Source organism: Stegostoma tigrinum, chromosome 13 (genome assembly GCF_030684315.1).
Source record: "Stegostoma tigrinum isolate sSteTig4 chromosome 13, sSteTig4.hap1, whole genome shotgun sequence".
Lineage (NCBI taxonomy): Eukaryota > Metazoa > Chordata > Chondrichthyes > Orectolobiformes > Stegostomatidae > Stegostoma > Stegostoma tigrinum.
The window spans coordinates 72,129,302-72,141,945 of record NC_081366.1 but is presented as its reverse complement, the minus strand read 5'-3'; the positions used below and the strand labels follow the sequence as shown (position 1 = coordinate 72,141,945).

At 48.2% G+C, this 12,644-nt stretch overlaps 1 long non-coding RNA gene across 1 annotated transcript in view; it reads left to right on the top strand.

Annotated features, from left to right (window-relative positions):
* Positions 1-12,644, top strand: part of LOC125458122 (uncharacterized) — a 56,330-nt gene that overhangs the window by 23,353 nt on the left and 20,333 nt on the right. Inside the window, exon 2 of the long non-coding RNA XR_007248765.2 lies at positions 5,137-5,230. This is a non-coding gene — a long non-coding RNA (uncharacterized LOC125458122). The remainder of the gene's footprint in view (positions 1-5,136; positions 5,231-12,644) is intronic.

Sequence of the window (12,644 nt, the reverse complement as noted above, 5' to 3'; positions counted from 1 at the left end):
GGTCAGTCAGTGAAATTGGTGAGACAGCCAGATTGGGCTGTGCGTGGAATGGAGGCTCTTACCAGTGACTGGAGGCAGCAGCAGGAGGGATGCCCACCTGACAGTCGGGAGCTGGCAGCGACCAAGCTTCTTCAGCAATCGGAGGTGCCGGAGGCAGCGGCCTTTTCAAGGGGGAGATGCCGTCGAGGCGACATCCCTTGAAGAGGGCGGCCAGGGAGGCTTTCTTGGTGAGGTGGCATGGCAGCCTGGTCTGGCAGCCCAGCCGGGGGCTCCTGCTGGCGGTAGGCCCAGAGCAGGGTCTCCTGGGGCAATGGCAAAGTGGCAGCTGCTGCGTGGTTTGCCCGGATCAGGGGAACCCCCTGGTTTCAGGGTAAATGTGGGTTCAGCACAGGGCCTGGCATTATCATGGGCAAGATAGGCCCATAGGCGAAGAGGTGGCACTTAGAGAGTGGCAACTCCTATATTGCTGGGTCCTGCACAGGCGGCAATGAGGCAGAGTCGGAGGGGTGGGGGTGCAGGCATCGTTGGTGAGCTGGTTCACGGCTCAGGGTACTCTTTCAGTTCTATCTTTTATCCTTTTTGTTCTTAGGTAACAAAGTGTAGAGCTGGATGAACACAGCAGGGCAAACAGCATCAGAAGAGCAGGAAGGCTGACATTTCGGGCCTAGACCCTTCTTCAGAACTATTTAATTCGGTGGCCTACGCCTAAAACGTCAGCCTTGCTGCTCTTCTGATGCTGCTTGGCCTACCGTGTTCATCCAGCTCTACACCTTGTTACCTCAGATTCTCCAGCATCTGCAGATCCTACTATCCCCTTTTTGTTCTTAACCTGTTCAAAATGATGCCAGACTGTGGAGGCATTTGAAGCTTTTTGCTGTATCTTATTATATTATTCACTGTGAAATGCAAGTGACAGTAAATAAATCATTCATTCATTCATTCATTCATTGTTAATTCTGTCTTTAGCATTTTAGGTGTTTTCTCTTTGGATTATAGATTTCCAGTAGCTGCTATACTTTAGTTTCTGCCCATTCATGCTCATTTCTGAGCTGTCAAATCCCACCTGAAAGCCCAATTATACCTTGGCATATTCCCGATGAAGTGTCTTTACCTGCTGGTGTGCATAAGCCCTGGCAGGGAATCTCAGACAGTCTCTAAGGAACCATCCTCAGCGACCCACGTTGATACCTGCAGCATGCATGGATGCCTTTCAGAAATGCATTCACTCTGTCAAGGTAAGAACATGCTGCAGGGTTATCATTACAAAGACTCATTCTCATTTACTGTTAAAATCAAGTCAACATGACTGAGCAATGGGTGTCTTGTGGGTCACTGATATTTAATTGTGCCACCAGGTAGATGGATGCTTTCAAGTGCCCATCAATGATGGCCAGCGATTCTGAATCCTCACTGAATTTAAAACTTTCATCTTTCTTTTCTAATCAACCCATGGCCAAGACTCCCCCTAGCCCTGTCATCACCTTTAATGCCGCAACTCTTTAGGTTATTTGTGCTCCTCTAATGTTCTTTTCTTTAGCATCTCCAATTTTATTTGCTCCAGAATCAATGACCATATAGTGAGCCCACCTAATCTTTACCTCTTGAGCTCCTACCTTGAACCTCTCTGCCTCTCCACCAGTTTTCTCCTTTAAGACATTCCTTTTAATTGTCAGCCAACTGCTGGTTACCACCAAAGATCACCTTGTGTAGATTGCACTGCCGTATTTTGTCCAGTGATGCCCCAGTGAAGCATCATGGGTGGGACTGTTTCTTCTCTCAAAGGTACTATATCAATGCAAGTTGTTGTTGATTTCCAATGCCTCATGCAGTATGCTTGAAAACATAGGGAGCCACTCCGCCTCTCACAGTCCTGTGTTTTCCCGCAACAAGGTAGATTGAAAATGTGTTCACCTGATATATTAAGTAAGTTTGGTGACGCTGGCCACAAAAGACAAAATTTCACAAAGATGCAGGTGAATGGGAAAAGTTGTGACCGTTTCATACACCAGATGTTAGCATTGTTGGCTGAGCCAGCATTTATTGCCTGACCCTAATTGCCCCGGAGAAGGTATTGGTGAGCTGCCTCCTTAAACTGCTGCAGCCCACGTGGTGTAGGTACATTCGCAGTAATGTTAAAACGTTCCAGTAATCTTACCAGTGACTCTGAAGGAACGGTGATATGTTTCCAAGTCAGAATGGTAAGTTGCTTGGAGGGGAACAGGCAGGGTGTGGTGTTCCCATGTATCTGCTGTCCTTGTCCTTCTTTGTGGGAGATGTCGTGTGTTTGGAAAGTGGTGTCTAAGGAGCTTTGGTAAGTCACTACAATACATATACTCTCACTATGCATCAGTGATGAAATGGCGTGGTGTTGAATGTGGTGGTTAGGATGCCAATTCTCCATTTTCTAAAGTGTCCCCTTAAATGGCTACCATTGCATTAGCACACTTGCCTTCATTGCTCAGACCTTTGAGTACAGGAGTATGGATGTCATGTTGAGATTGTATAGGATGTTGGTGAGGCCTCTCCTGGAATACTGTCTCCCGTTCTGGTTGCACAGTTGTAGGGAGGATATTCGGAAGAGGTTTGCAAGGATGTCGCTGGGAATGGAAACTTTGAGTTCTAAAGAAAGGCTGGATAAGCTGGGTCTTTTACATTGCAGCACAGGAGGTTGAGATGTGACGTTATAGGAGTTTGAAAAATCTTGAGGGGCATCGATAGAGTTAATGCTGGGTATCTTTTCCCGAGGATGAGGGATTTCAGCACTAGGGTGTGAATTTTTAAGGCGAGAGGAGAGCAATTTCAAAAAGGTATGAGGGGCCAATTATTTACACAGTGGGTGGTTCGCATGTGAAATGAACTTCCTGAGGAAGTGGTGGATGCGGCTACAATTATAATGTTTAAAAGAAATCCAGATAAGTACACAAATAAGAAAGGTTTGGAGGGATATAGAACGAAAACAAAGAAAATTACAGCACAGGAACTGGTCCTTTGCCCCTCCAAGACTGCACCAACATGCTGCCTGTCACAAATAAAACTCCCCACCTGTACATGGACCGTATCCCTCTGTTCCCATATTTGTCAAGATGCTCTTTAATAGTCACTGTAGTATCTGCTTCCACTACATGCCCCGGCAGCAAGTTCAGGCACCCACCACCCTCTGTGTAAAAAAACTTGCCTCGTTCACCACCTTTAAACCTTGCCCCTCACACCTCAAACCCATGGCCTCTGGTAACTGACTCTTCCACCCTGGGAAAAGGCTTCTGACTGTCCACTCTGCCCATGCCCTTCATAACCTTGTAGACCCCTATCAGGCTGCCCCTCAACTTCCATCGTTCCAGTGAGAACAACTCTAGCTTCTCTAACTTCTCCTCATAGCTAATGCCCACCATATCAGGCAGCATCTTGGTAAATCTTTTCTGTGCCCTCTCCAAAGCCACCAGATCCTTCTGGTCATGTGGGACCAGAATTGAACACAATATTTCAAATGCGGCCGAACTAAGATTCTATAAAACTGCAACATTACCTGCCAATTTTTAAACTCAATGCCCCATGAGCAGGCAGGTAGGACTGGTTTAATGTGGGATTATATTAGTCATGGGCTAGTTGGACTGCAGTGTCTGCTTTCATGCACTCTGGCAAGGAAAGAATTAAACTGACTGAAGTCTGGCATCCATGATGCTAGGGACCAATGGAGAGGGTCAGGACTGACCTACCGCTCAGCATTTCTGGCAGAAAGTAAGCGCTTATGCCTCAGTCTTACCTTTTGCACTAACGTGATGGGCCCCCATTTCATTGAGGATGGAGATTCATTGATGGCAACGTGGTTTTGGGGATCATGAGTGGTCAGCAGGCAGGCGTGAGACAAAGGTTTGAGAATGTGCAGTAAGGGCCTAGAATGATGCATACAATAAAAATGTAGTTGGATGTACATCTGTACTCTCCTTTCCTCACCTGGTTATGCCTACAAAGCGCTTTGTTGAATCCGACCACAAATGCCTTCAAAGTTTGTTATTGAATGGATCTTTCATGTGCTGGTCTTGAAAATGTGTGTCTTTACAACACTTCCTGTTGCTATGTAAAATAGCAATCCTGCATGCCAACAGATCATGAGCTGCAGACAAACATACTAAGCTTATTTTAGGTTTTTTGTGTTATTTGACACCCTGTACTCCCAGGACTCCTCTAAATAAATATTGGGATCATTGTCCTTACAATTGTAATTATTCACAATTATCACAACTTCTCTCACCTGCTGTTCCTAACCTCTCCCTTTCCTATACAGCAGTATAAGTTTGGATTGTATTTTTAAGTTTGCTGGAAAATTTCTTCATCTTGGTACAAAAAAAAGCACATGTGATGAAAAGTGAATGTTTAACTCACAGCCGAGAACCCTTCAGCAAAGGAGCAAAGAATTTGTTTATTTCCTAAGCAGTGGAGGAAGGTAGCACCATCTCGGAATGAGCATTTTAGGTGACTAATGGTACGACTGAAAGTGACGGGTAACTGTAGACTGAGAGCCCTGTGGCGAAGCCAACCAGGAATATTCAACATCAGTAGCCCTATCAACTAAATTCAGCTGGCTTTCCAGCGATATCAATGGTTGTCTTTTCTCAAGGATTGACCCTTAAACCATCCATTATCTCCAGTCACCAATCATTGCGAAAGTAATCATGTTGGGTGCACCACGGTGATTTGTGTAGTGGTCTATTTATGATGACCTGTGACTGTGTGTGGTTGCCTGTATTGGTGTATGTTGATGATGGTTTGTGCTCAGATATATTGGCAATGATCCGATTTGTGGCAGATTGACATTGATTTCTGCTGGGCAAAATTGGCTGATTAGCTAACAATGATAATTATGCTTTCACTGTGTAGCTGCTGTGAGGACCTACATTCTCACAGCCAAAAGCAGCAATCTAAGATAGTTTTGCCCTCTCCTTCGCTTCAGGGTTACATGGCCATGTGTCACTCCCTTGCTGGCTTGAAGCCAGGCCCTTGTCTTCTGGATGACTAACTTGTGCTTTTATCTTCAGCTAAACTCCCAAATGTACAACATCACTGGAAATGAGAAAGGATTTGATATTCAGGGCTTAAATCAGAGATACTTTGTAATGTGTTTCTGCCTTTATTTTGCAGAGGGTGGAAGACTGATATTAACTCGAGAAAGAGAAAAGTCAACGATTAGCTCTCAAAATCCCTGCACAAAGTTGGAACCAGGATGGAGAAAAAAGTAAGTTGGCAGCTGCTTCGAAACTAATGTGTTCTTCTGAGGCATTGATGCAAGTGTGACATGGTGGCTCAGTAGTTAGAGCTGCTGCCTCATAGCACCAGGGATATGGGTTCAATCCCACCTTTGGGTGGATGTTCTATCTGCAGTTTGCACATTCTCCCTCTGTCTGTGTGAGATTCCTCAGGATGCTCCAGTTTCCTCCCACAATCCAAAGGTGTGCAGGTTAGGTGGATTTACCGATGGTAAATGTAGAGGAATAAGTCTGGGTGTGATGTTCTTCAGAGGGATGATGCAAACTTGATGGGCTACAATGATTCTGCAGTAGAATTAATGTGCTTCTATGTGAGAGCAGTGCAGAGTTGGGAATAGTCTATCAACATGTCCAAGTTTCATTCTCTCGGCTCCCCACTGTACGCAGAGCAACCAAAGTTTTCAGTGGTACACTGTCACAGCAGATTTTTACTCCACCCCCTTTGCTGAGGGCAGGTGTGACAGGTGGTTTCCATGCCATGTAGTAAAGTGCCTACTGGCACCTGGTTAAAACCTGCACCATTTTGCGGCTCAGGCACTCACCCCTTCACTGTTGGCATTGTCACGGGATGGCGGGCTGGCGCCCTTGTTTGTTGTTCTAAGAGGGTGAGAGGCGCTTGGTCTTTGCTAGCCAGCAGATAGAGTTTGGACCGAGATGAACATAGAGATGGGTGAACAACAGCTCAAAGAAACTGACACTCGCTACCCAACGTCTGGTACTGGGTGAAGTGTCAGCTGGGGCTCAGTCATCGAATCCCCACAGTGCCGAAGCAGGCCATTTGGCCCATTGAGTCCATACCACCCCTCTGAAAAGCAATCCTGTCATGACTTTGAGAGAAGACGATGGACCTTGACTCCTCTGCAGCCACGAGGGCAGCTAACGCAGTACTGAAGGTTGCACGGGTCAGAGATGGCGTCTTCTGGGTAAGAGATTACACCGAATGGCTGTGGGCTCTCTGACGTAGCTGTTGAACATCCCGTTATAACCCTCAAAATAATGGTCATTCTCCTTAAGGTACTGGTCAATATCCAAATCTCAATCGACATCACTTGAAGCGTTGCAGTCCTGACCATGCATGATAAGCACTTCATAGGATGTTAAGTGCCCTGGGAAATCCTGGAGTATGATCAATTCCGCATGAGTGGAGACTTTTGTTGATGCTGAAAATTGCAACAAAGTCGCAGCAGAATGAAGAATACTGACGATCCCGACACTAGGTGTCAGTATGTAATTGATATAGAAAGTTGTCCATGTGGTTTGAATGTTCTTCAGTGCAGGATGAAGATAACGAGGAAGAATATAATGAAGACAGTCATGCATGAGTGCTGTGTTTCAGTTTCTAGTGAAGGCATGTGGGAGTCAATGAAATATGAGCTGATTCCTTTAGTGCCTGGCTGCAAACTCCTAAGGTGGCCCTCCTCCTGTCATCATACCCTCCTTCCTTACATCCTTTGATTCTCTGATGACCAACTGTTGTGCTTCTCTCTGCAAGTACAATGTGATCGGTGGCAGAGGGCTGTGATGTGTGCCAGGCCTGTCTGGAAAATCAAGACAAAATCTCCCTGTGCTTCTTCGACGTTCGGTCTATGTGTCACTGGTGAGGCAACTGGGAAAGTCCTGAGCACAGGACATTCTGACCGCACATAAATAATGCTAACCCCTGACACTGAAAGTTTGTGTAACCACTTAACAATCGTAAAGAGATCACACAGCACAACAAGTCGGTTGTCCACAGAAACATTAGATGGAATGTTACAGGAGTCTGACTGACAGGGCCTATGGTGACATGTGTGGCAAAGTATAGAGAGGCCCACCTTGCATTATCTTACTCCATTTTTATGCTTTTGACAAGCAGCATGTTGAGACTCTCATCAGGCAGCAGAAAGATGTTTTCCCCTTTATTCACTGTTTGGACAAGGGCATTGCTGGCCAGACAGCATTTGTTGCCCAGAGTGAACCACATTGCTGGGGGTCTGGAGCCACATGTAGGCCAGACCAGGTAAAGATGGCAGGGAGGTTCACCCCCTCCCCCCCGCCAATCCCTGTCAATGGATTCATAGTCATCATTAGATTCTTAATTCCAGATATTTTATTGAATTCAAATTCCATCATCTGCCATAGCAGGGTTTGAACCCAGGACCCCAGAAAGTTATCTAGGGCAGGGTCTGGATTAACAGCCCAATGATAATACCACTAGGCCATTGCCTCCACTTTGAAGTCAAATGATTGGAATTACTTCTTGTTATTATTTATGAGATTTAGCATTATTGTTGGATGTGCTGAAATACAGTGAAAAGTATTGTTTTGCGTGCTGTTCGCAAAGAGCCACCACTCTCCGGTGCCAGCTGCTTACATAGCATGTTATTACAGCAATAGGTTTGAGATTTTTGGTTAAGCAGTATGTTACTACCACTTTCTTCTCAATGTCCAATTATTGTTTGTGTAATAATTCACTTGGCGGTGAATTTTTTGGCTTTCCTTCCTCACCCTATGTTCGTCCAGATGTTGGTGCTGGACATCGGCTGGAGTTTTGCTCCCAGGCTACTCCTCCATTACCTCCCTTGTGGCTGTGTCCGTGTTGTTGCTGGCCATGAGCTTGTTAATGCATTCCTTCACCTCTCTCTCCCCCGACCACTTTCCATCTTCCCAAACTCATCAAACAAGCTTGACCTCAGGAAAACCTGGCAAGCAAACTAGAGTGGGGACCTGATGAAGTCCGTTTGCCAATTGTCCGGAGCGACCTCCATATTGGACATTGGGCACAAATGTCTCAGGGCCCCGAAACAGGGGCAGCAGACACACACTCCTTCTGTCCATGTATGTTTCCAACCGGCCAGGACCACTTTTCTGATGCAGTGCACTCTCGGCGCACTGCAGAGTGCCTCAGTAACTAGCATTGAAAGGCTGCAGCAGGGACACCCGGGCTCTCAGATTGTGCTGGGTTACATCTCAGGGCTGCTCTCTTGATGTTGTAATGCTCGAGAGGGTGTGAGTGAGGACTGCAGTTATGTGTGACTCTGCTGGGCCTGGCTCCGCTTGGCAACCACCGCCCTGTCCATGGAGACAAACACACACTCACATGGCTCTCTGCACTGCTGCTGCTTCTGGGCCCTGAGGCTATTCCCTCTCACGTGCCTTCCTGCAGCTCCTGTCCCACCCTGCGCAGGAGGATGAAGTCCCCGATTCCTGACTCCAAAGGGTCGTCTTCTGCCTGGGCCTGAGCAGGCGTCTGGTTTCTGCCCGTCCTCTGAGTGCCAGTGACCTGGGTCGTGCCTTCCTCAACCAGCTGCAGAGCTGTCACAGTGAGCTGCTTACCAGATTAAGATCCCACACTGTGTAAACCTAACATCAATCTCTGAGGCATCACTATCTGAACTATTGGAGTGCCCAGGAGGCAGCTTTGACATTTCTCCACAGAGGCTGAGGCAGGCTTCTGGGATTTGTAAGATAATATCAAGAGAAGGCTTCATGGCCAGTGATTGGGCATGGCGGGCAATAATGGGGACTAACAGCGGGGTGAGGCATGTGAGGGTTGCAGTAGAATGAAAACTGGCACTTACTTAGATTTGTCGTATTTGCCTGTGAAATGTAAGTGCTGTTTATCAGTCAACATTTAATGCCCATCCCTTAGAGAAGGTGATGGCAAGCTGCTTTCTTGACATTGCCTGACGTTGGTGGGTCATGGATTTTTCAGCAGTTCTTCTGCAAAAGGGGGCCTGGTCTTCTCCAATGAGGGCCAAGATTCCCTCCCCACAGAGAATAAGGAATTGGATGTCGGGCATTCCATTCCACTTATACATGCCCACTGTGCGTGCTAGCGTGGGTTGTCTCCTCCTGTGTGGGAAGGGAGCAATGAGTGAGATTACAATGGGTGACATGGCTATTAGTGTTCATGCGTATGGGAAATGTTGTGCTGTAGGACACGGTATGGTTAGGATTAGGGTTAGGGTTAGAGTTAGGGCTAAGGTTAAGGTTAGTTGACAGTGCAGACAGCATGCAGAGTTACTGATATGGGAGGCTGGGTATAGACAGCGAATGAGGCAAGATGTTGCTGGCAGTAATGAGTGTGTTAGAGCATGAACCTTGGGTGGCAGTGTGGGCGGTATCAGAGATTAAGTGTGCAGCAGTAGAGAGAACACCTGACGGAGGAGAAAAGATCATTGTCACTGAGATAGTAGGAACTGCTCATGCTGGAGAACCTGAGATAACATAGTGTAGAGCTGGATGAGCACAGCAGGCCAAGCAGCATCAGAGGAGCAGGAAAGCTGACGTTTCAGCTGGTTGGCCTGCTGTATTCATCCAGCTCTGCACCACGTTATCCTGGAAAAGATCATTGATCTACTTTGTACAATGATGGATGAATCACTGATGGATGTATCACTGTGCACTGTATCAATGTACACTGATGGATGTATCACTTGTAGAGGGCCTCTTTCCTTTACTCCGCACTCAGGCTGGTGTCCGGAGCTCCCCGATTACTCTGGTGGTCTCTCTCCAGCAGGCTCTGAAACTTCAAAGACCCGGAATGCTGCACTAGGGCAACTCCGCTGGAGAGAGCGCTGAACCAAACTCACTGTTTATAGTTTGACCAGCAAGTCGCAACTTATCTCCACACAGTAATCGTGACCACCACTAATGCCTGGGCGATTCCCTCTCTTGTTGGAGGGACAATGGACACCTGGTACCTACCCACTCGAGCAGTACCCCCAACAGAGAGAGAAAAAGAGAGATCAAACTGCTTATCCTGGCCAGCAATCCCCCTTGAGTGGGCAGTTCGAATCGCCTGGATCACCTCCGGTCCTTGACACTGGAATTATAGTTTGGGATCTGCGGTGAACTCAGCCAAAATTCATGTACCCAGAAGGAGCACAGACGGATTCAAATATGAGTTCAAAATTACCAGTGAACTTTATTGCAGGAAAACTCAACTTGCCCAATCCGCACAATACCTCGATAAAATTTATACTCTACAATATGATATAAAATATAAGAAAACTGGAGCGGACACAATGTAAATCTTTAACCTTACACAATTTACAGGGTACTTATACTTTAAGAATCACACAAAACCCTCCCCCCATGCCTAACCAACTACTCCAGAGTACGAGTGTCCCAGGTCTGAGAAGGGCACTTACGGTCTCAGAGGGACTTGTTCCTTGTCCGGTGGGGCTCCCTCTCTGCTTCAGGTCTTGTTGCAGACTTCCAAAGCCTGAGGTGGCAGACAGGGTTGCTGTCTTCAGCCCCAAGGGGTTGGTGTCCAGAGGAGCAGTGAGCTCAGGGCGAGGAGAGTGGAAAGGAAGAGCTGTCGATAACTGGCCCTGCTGCCCCTTTTACCCTTGCGATTCCAAAGGACCGGCTGGCTCCGCCCCCCCGCCCCTCCCCCACCCCAGGTAATTCCATTTCACAAGTATCTCTGGTGATTGCTGGGGCCAGTTTAATCTCATCATTCGCGGAAACAAAAGGGTCGATACTCTCCGGAATTCACTTAACTGAAATTTTGACGACTTCATGGAGCCTCCCAAACTGTTTTCAGATTAGTGTAAATTGTTATCCCATTAACTAGATAAACTCAGAGATTATGGGAACTGCAGACGCTGGAGAATTACAAGACAACAAAATGTGAGGCTGGATGAACACAGCAGGCCAAGCAGCATCTCAGGAGCACAAAAGCTGACGTTTCGGGCCTAGACCCTTCATCAGAGAGGGGGATGGGGAGAGGGAACTGGAATAAATAGGGAGAGAGGGGGAGGCGGACCGAAAATGGAGAGTAAAGAAGATAGGTGGAGAGAGTATAGGTAGGGAGGGGATAGGTCAGTCCAGGGAAGACGGACAGGTCAAGGAGGTGGGATGAGGTTAGTAGGTAGATGGGGTCTGGGTGTAGAGGTGGTCACGGTTGAGGCCAAATTGGGAAGGCTGAAATGTAGACTGTAGTCCCTTGGGGATGATCTGGTTCCGTAGGCAGCCTAGCTGAACTCGTCCTCACCCTCAACAACTTTTCTCTTTTGACTCCTCCCACTTCCTACAGACTAAGGGGGTGGCCATGGGCACCCGCATGGGCCCCAACTATGCCTGCCTCTTTGTAGGTTACGTGGAACAGTCCCTCTTCCGCACCTACACAGGCCCTAAACCCCATCTCTTCCTCCGGTACATTGATGACTGTATCGGCGCCGCCTCTTGCTCCCCAGAGGAGCTCGAACAGTTCATCCACTTCACCAACACCTTCCACACCAACCTTCAGTTCACCTGGGCCATCTCCAGCACATCCCTCAACTTCCTGGACCTCTCTGTCTCCATCTCAGGCAACCCCCTACAAACTGATGTCCATTTCAAGCCCACCGACTCCCACAGCTACCTAGAATACACCTCCTCCCACCCACCCTCCTGCAAAAATTCCATCCCCTATTCCCAATTCGTCCGCCTCCGCCGCATCTGCTCCCACGACAAGACATTCCACTCCCGCACATCCCAGATGTCCAAGTTCTTCAAGGACCGCAACTTTCCCCCCACAGTGATCGAGAACGCCCTTGACCGCGTCTCCCGTATTTCCCGCAACACATCCCTCACACCCCGCCCCCGCCACAACCGCCCAAAGAGGATCCCCCTCGTTCTCACACACCACCCTACCAACCTCCGGATACAACGCATCATCCTCCGACACTTCCGCCATTTACAATCTGACCCCACCACCCATGACATTTTTCCATCCCCACCCCTGTCTGCTTTCCGGAGAGACCAGTCTCTCCATGACCCCCTTGTTCGCTCCACACTGCTCTCCAACCCCACCACACCCGGCACCTTCCCCTGCAACTGCAGGAAATGCTACACTTGCCCCCACACCTCCTCCCTCACCCCTATCCCAGGCCCCAAGATGACATTCCACATTAAGCAGAGGTTCACCTGCACATCTGCCAATGTGGTATACTGCATCCACTGTACCTGGTGTGGCTTCCTCTACATTGGGGAAACCAAGCGGAGGCTTGGAGACCGCTTTGCAGAACACCTCCGCTCAGTTCGCAACAAACAACTGCACCTCCCAGTCGCAAACCATTTCCACTCCCCCTCCCATTCTCTAGATGACGTCCATCATGGGCCTCCTGCAGTGCCACAATGATGCCACCTGAAGGTTGCAGGAACAGCAACTCATATTCCGCCTGGGAACCCTGCAGCCTAATGGTATCAATGTGGACTTCACCAGTTTCAAAATCTCCCCTTCCCCTACTGCATCCCTAAACCAGCCCAGTTCGTCCCCTCCCCCCCACTGCACCACACAACCAGCCCAGCTCTTCCCCCCCCCCCCCCCCCCCCCCCCACCCACTGCATCCCAAAACCAGTCCAACCTGTCTCTGCCTCCCTAACCGGTTCTTCCTCTCACCCATCCCTTCC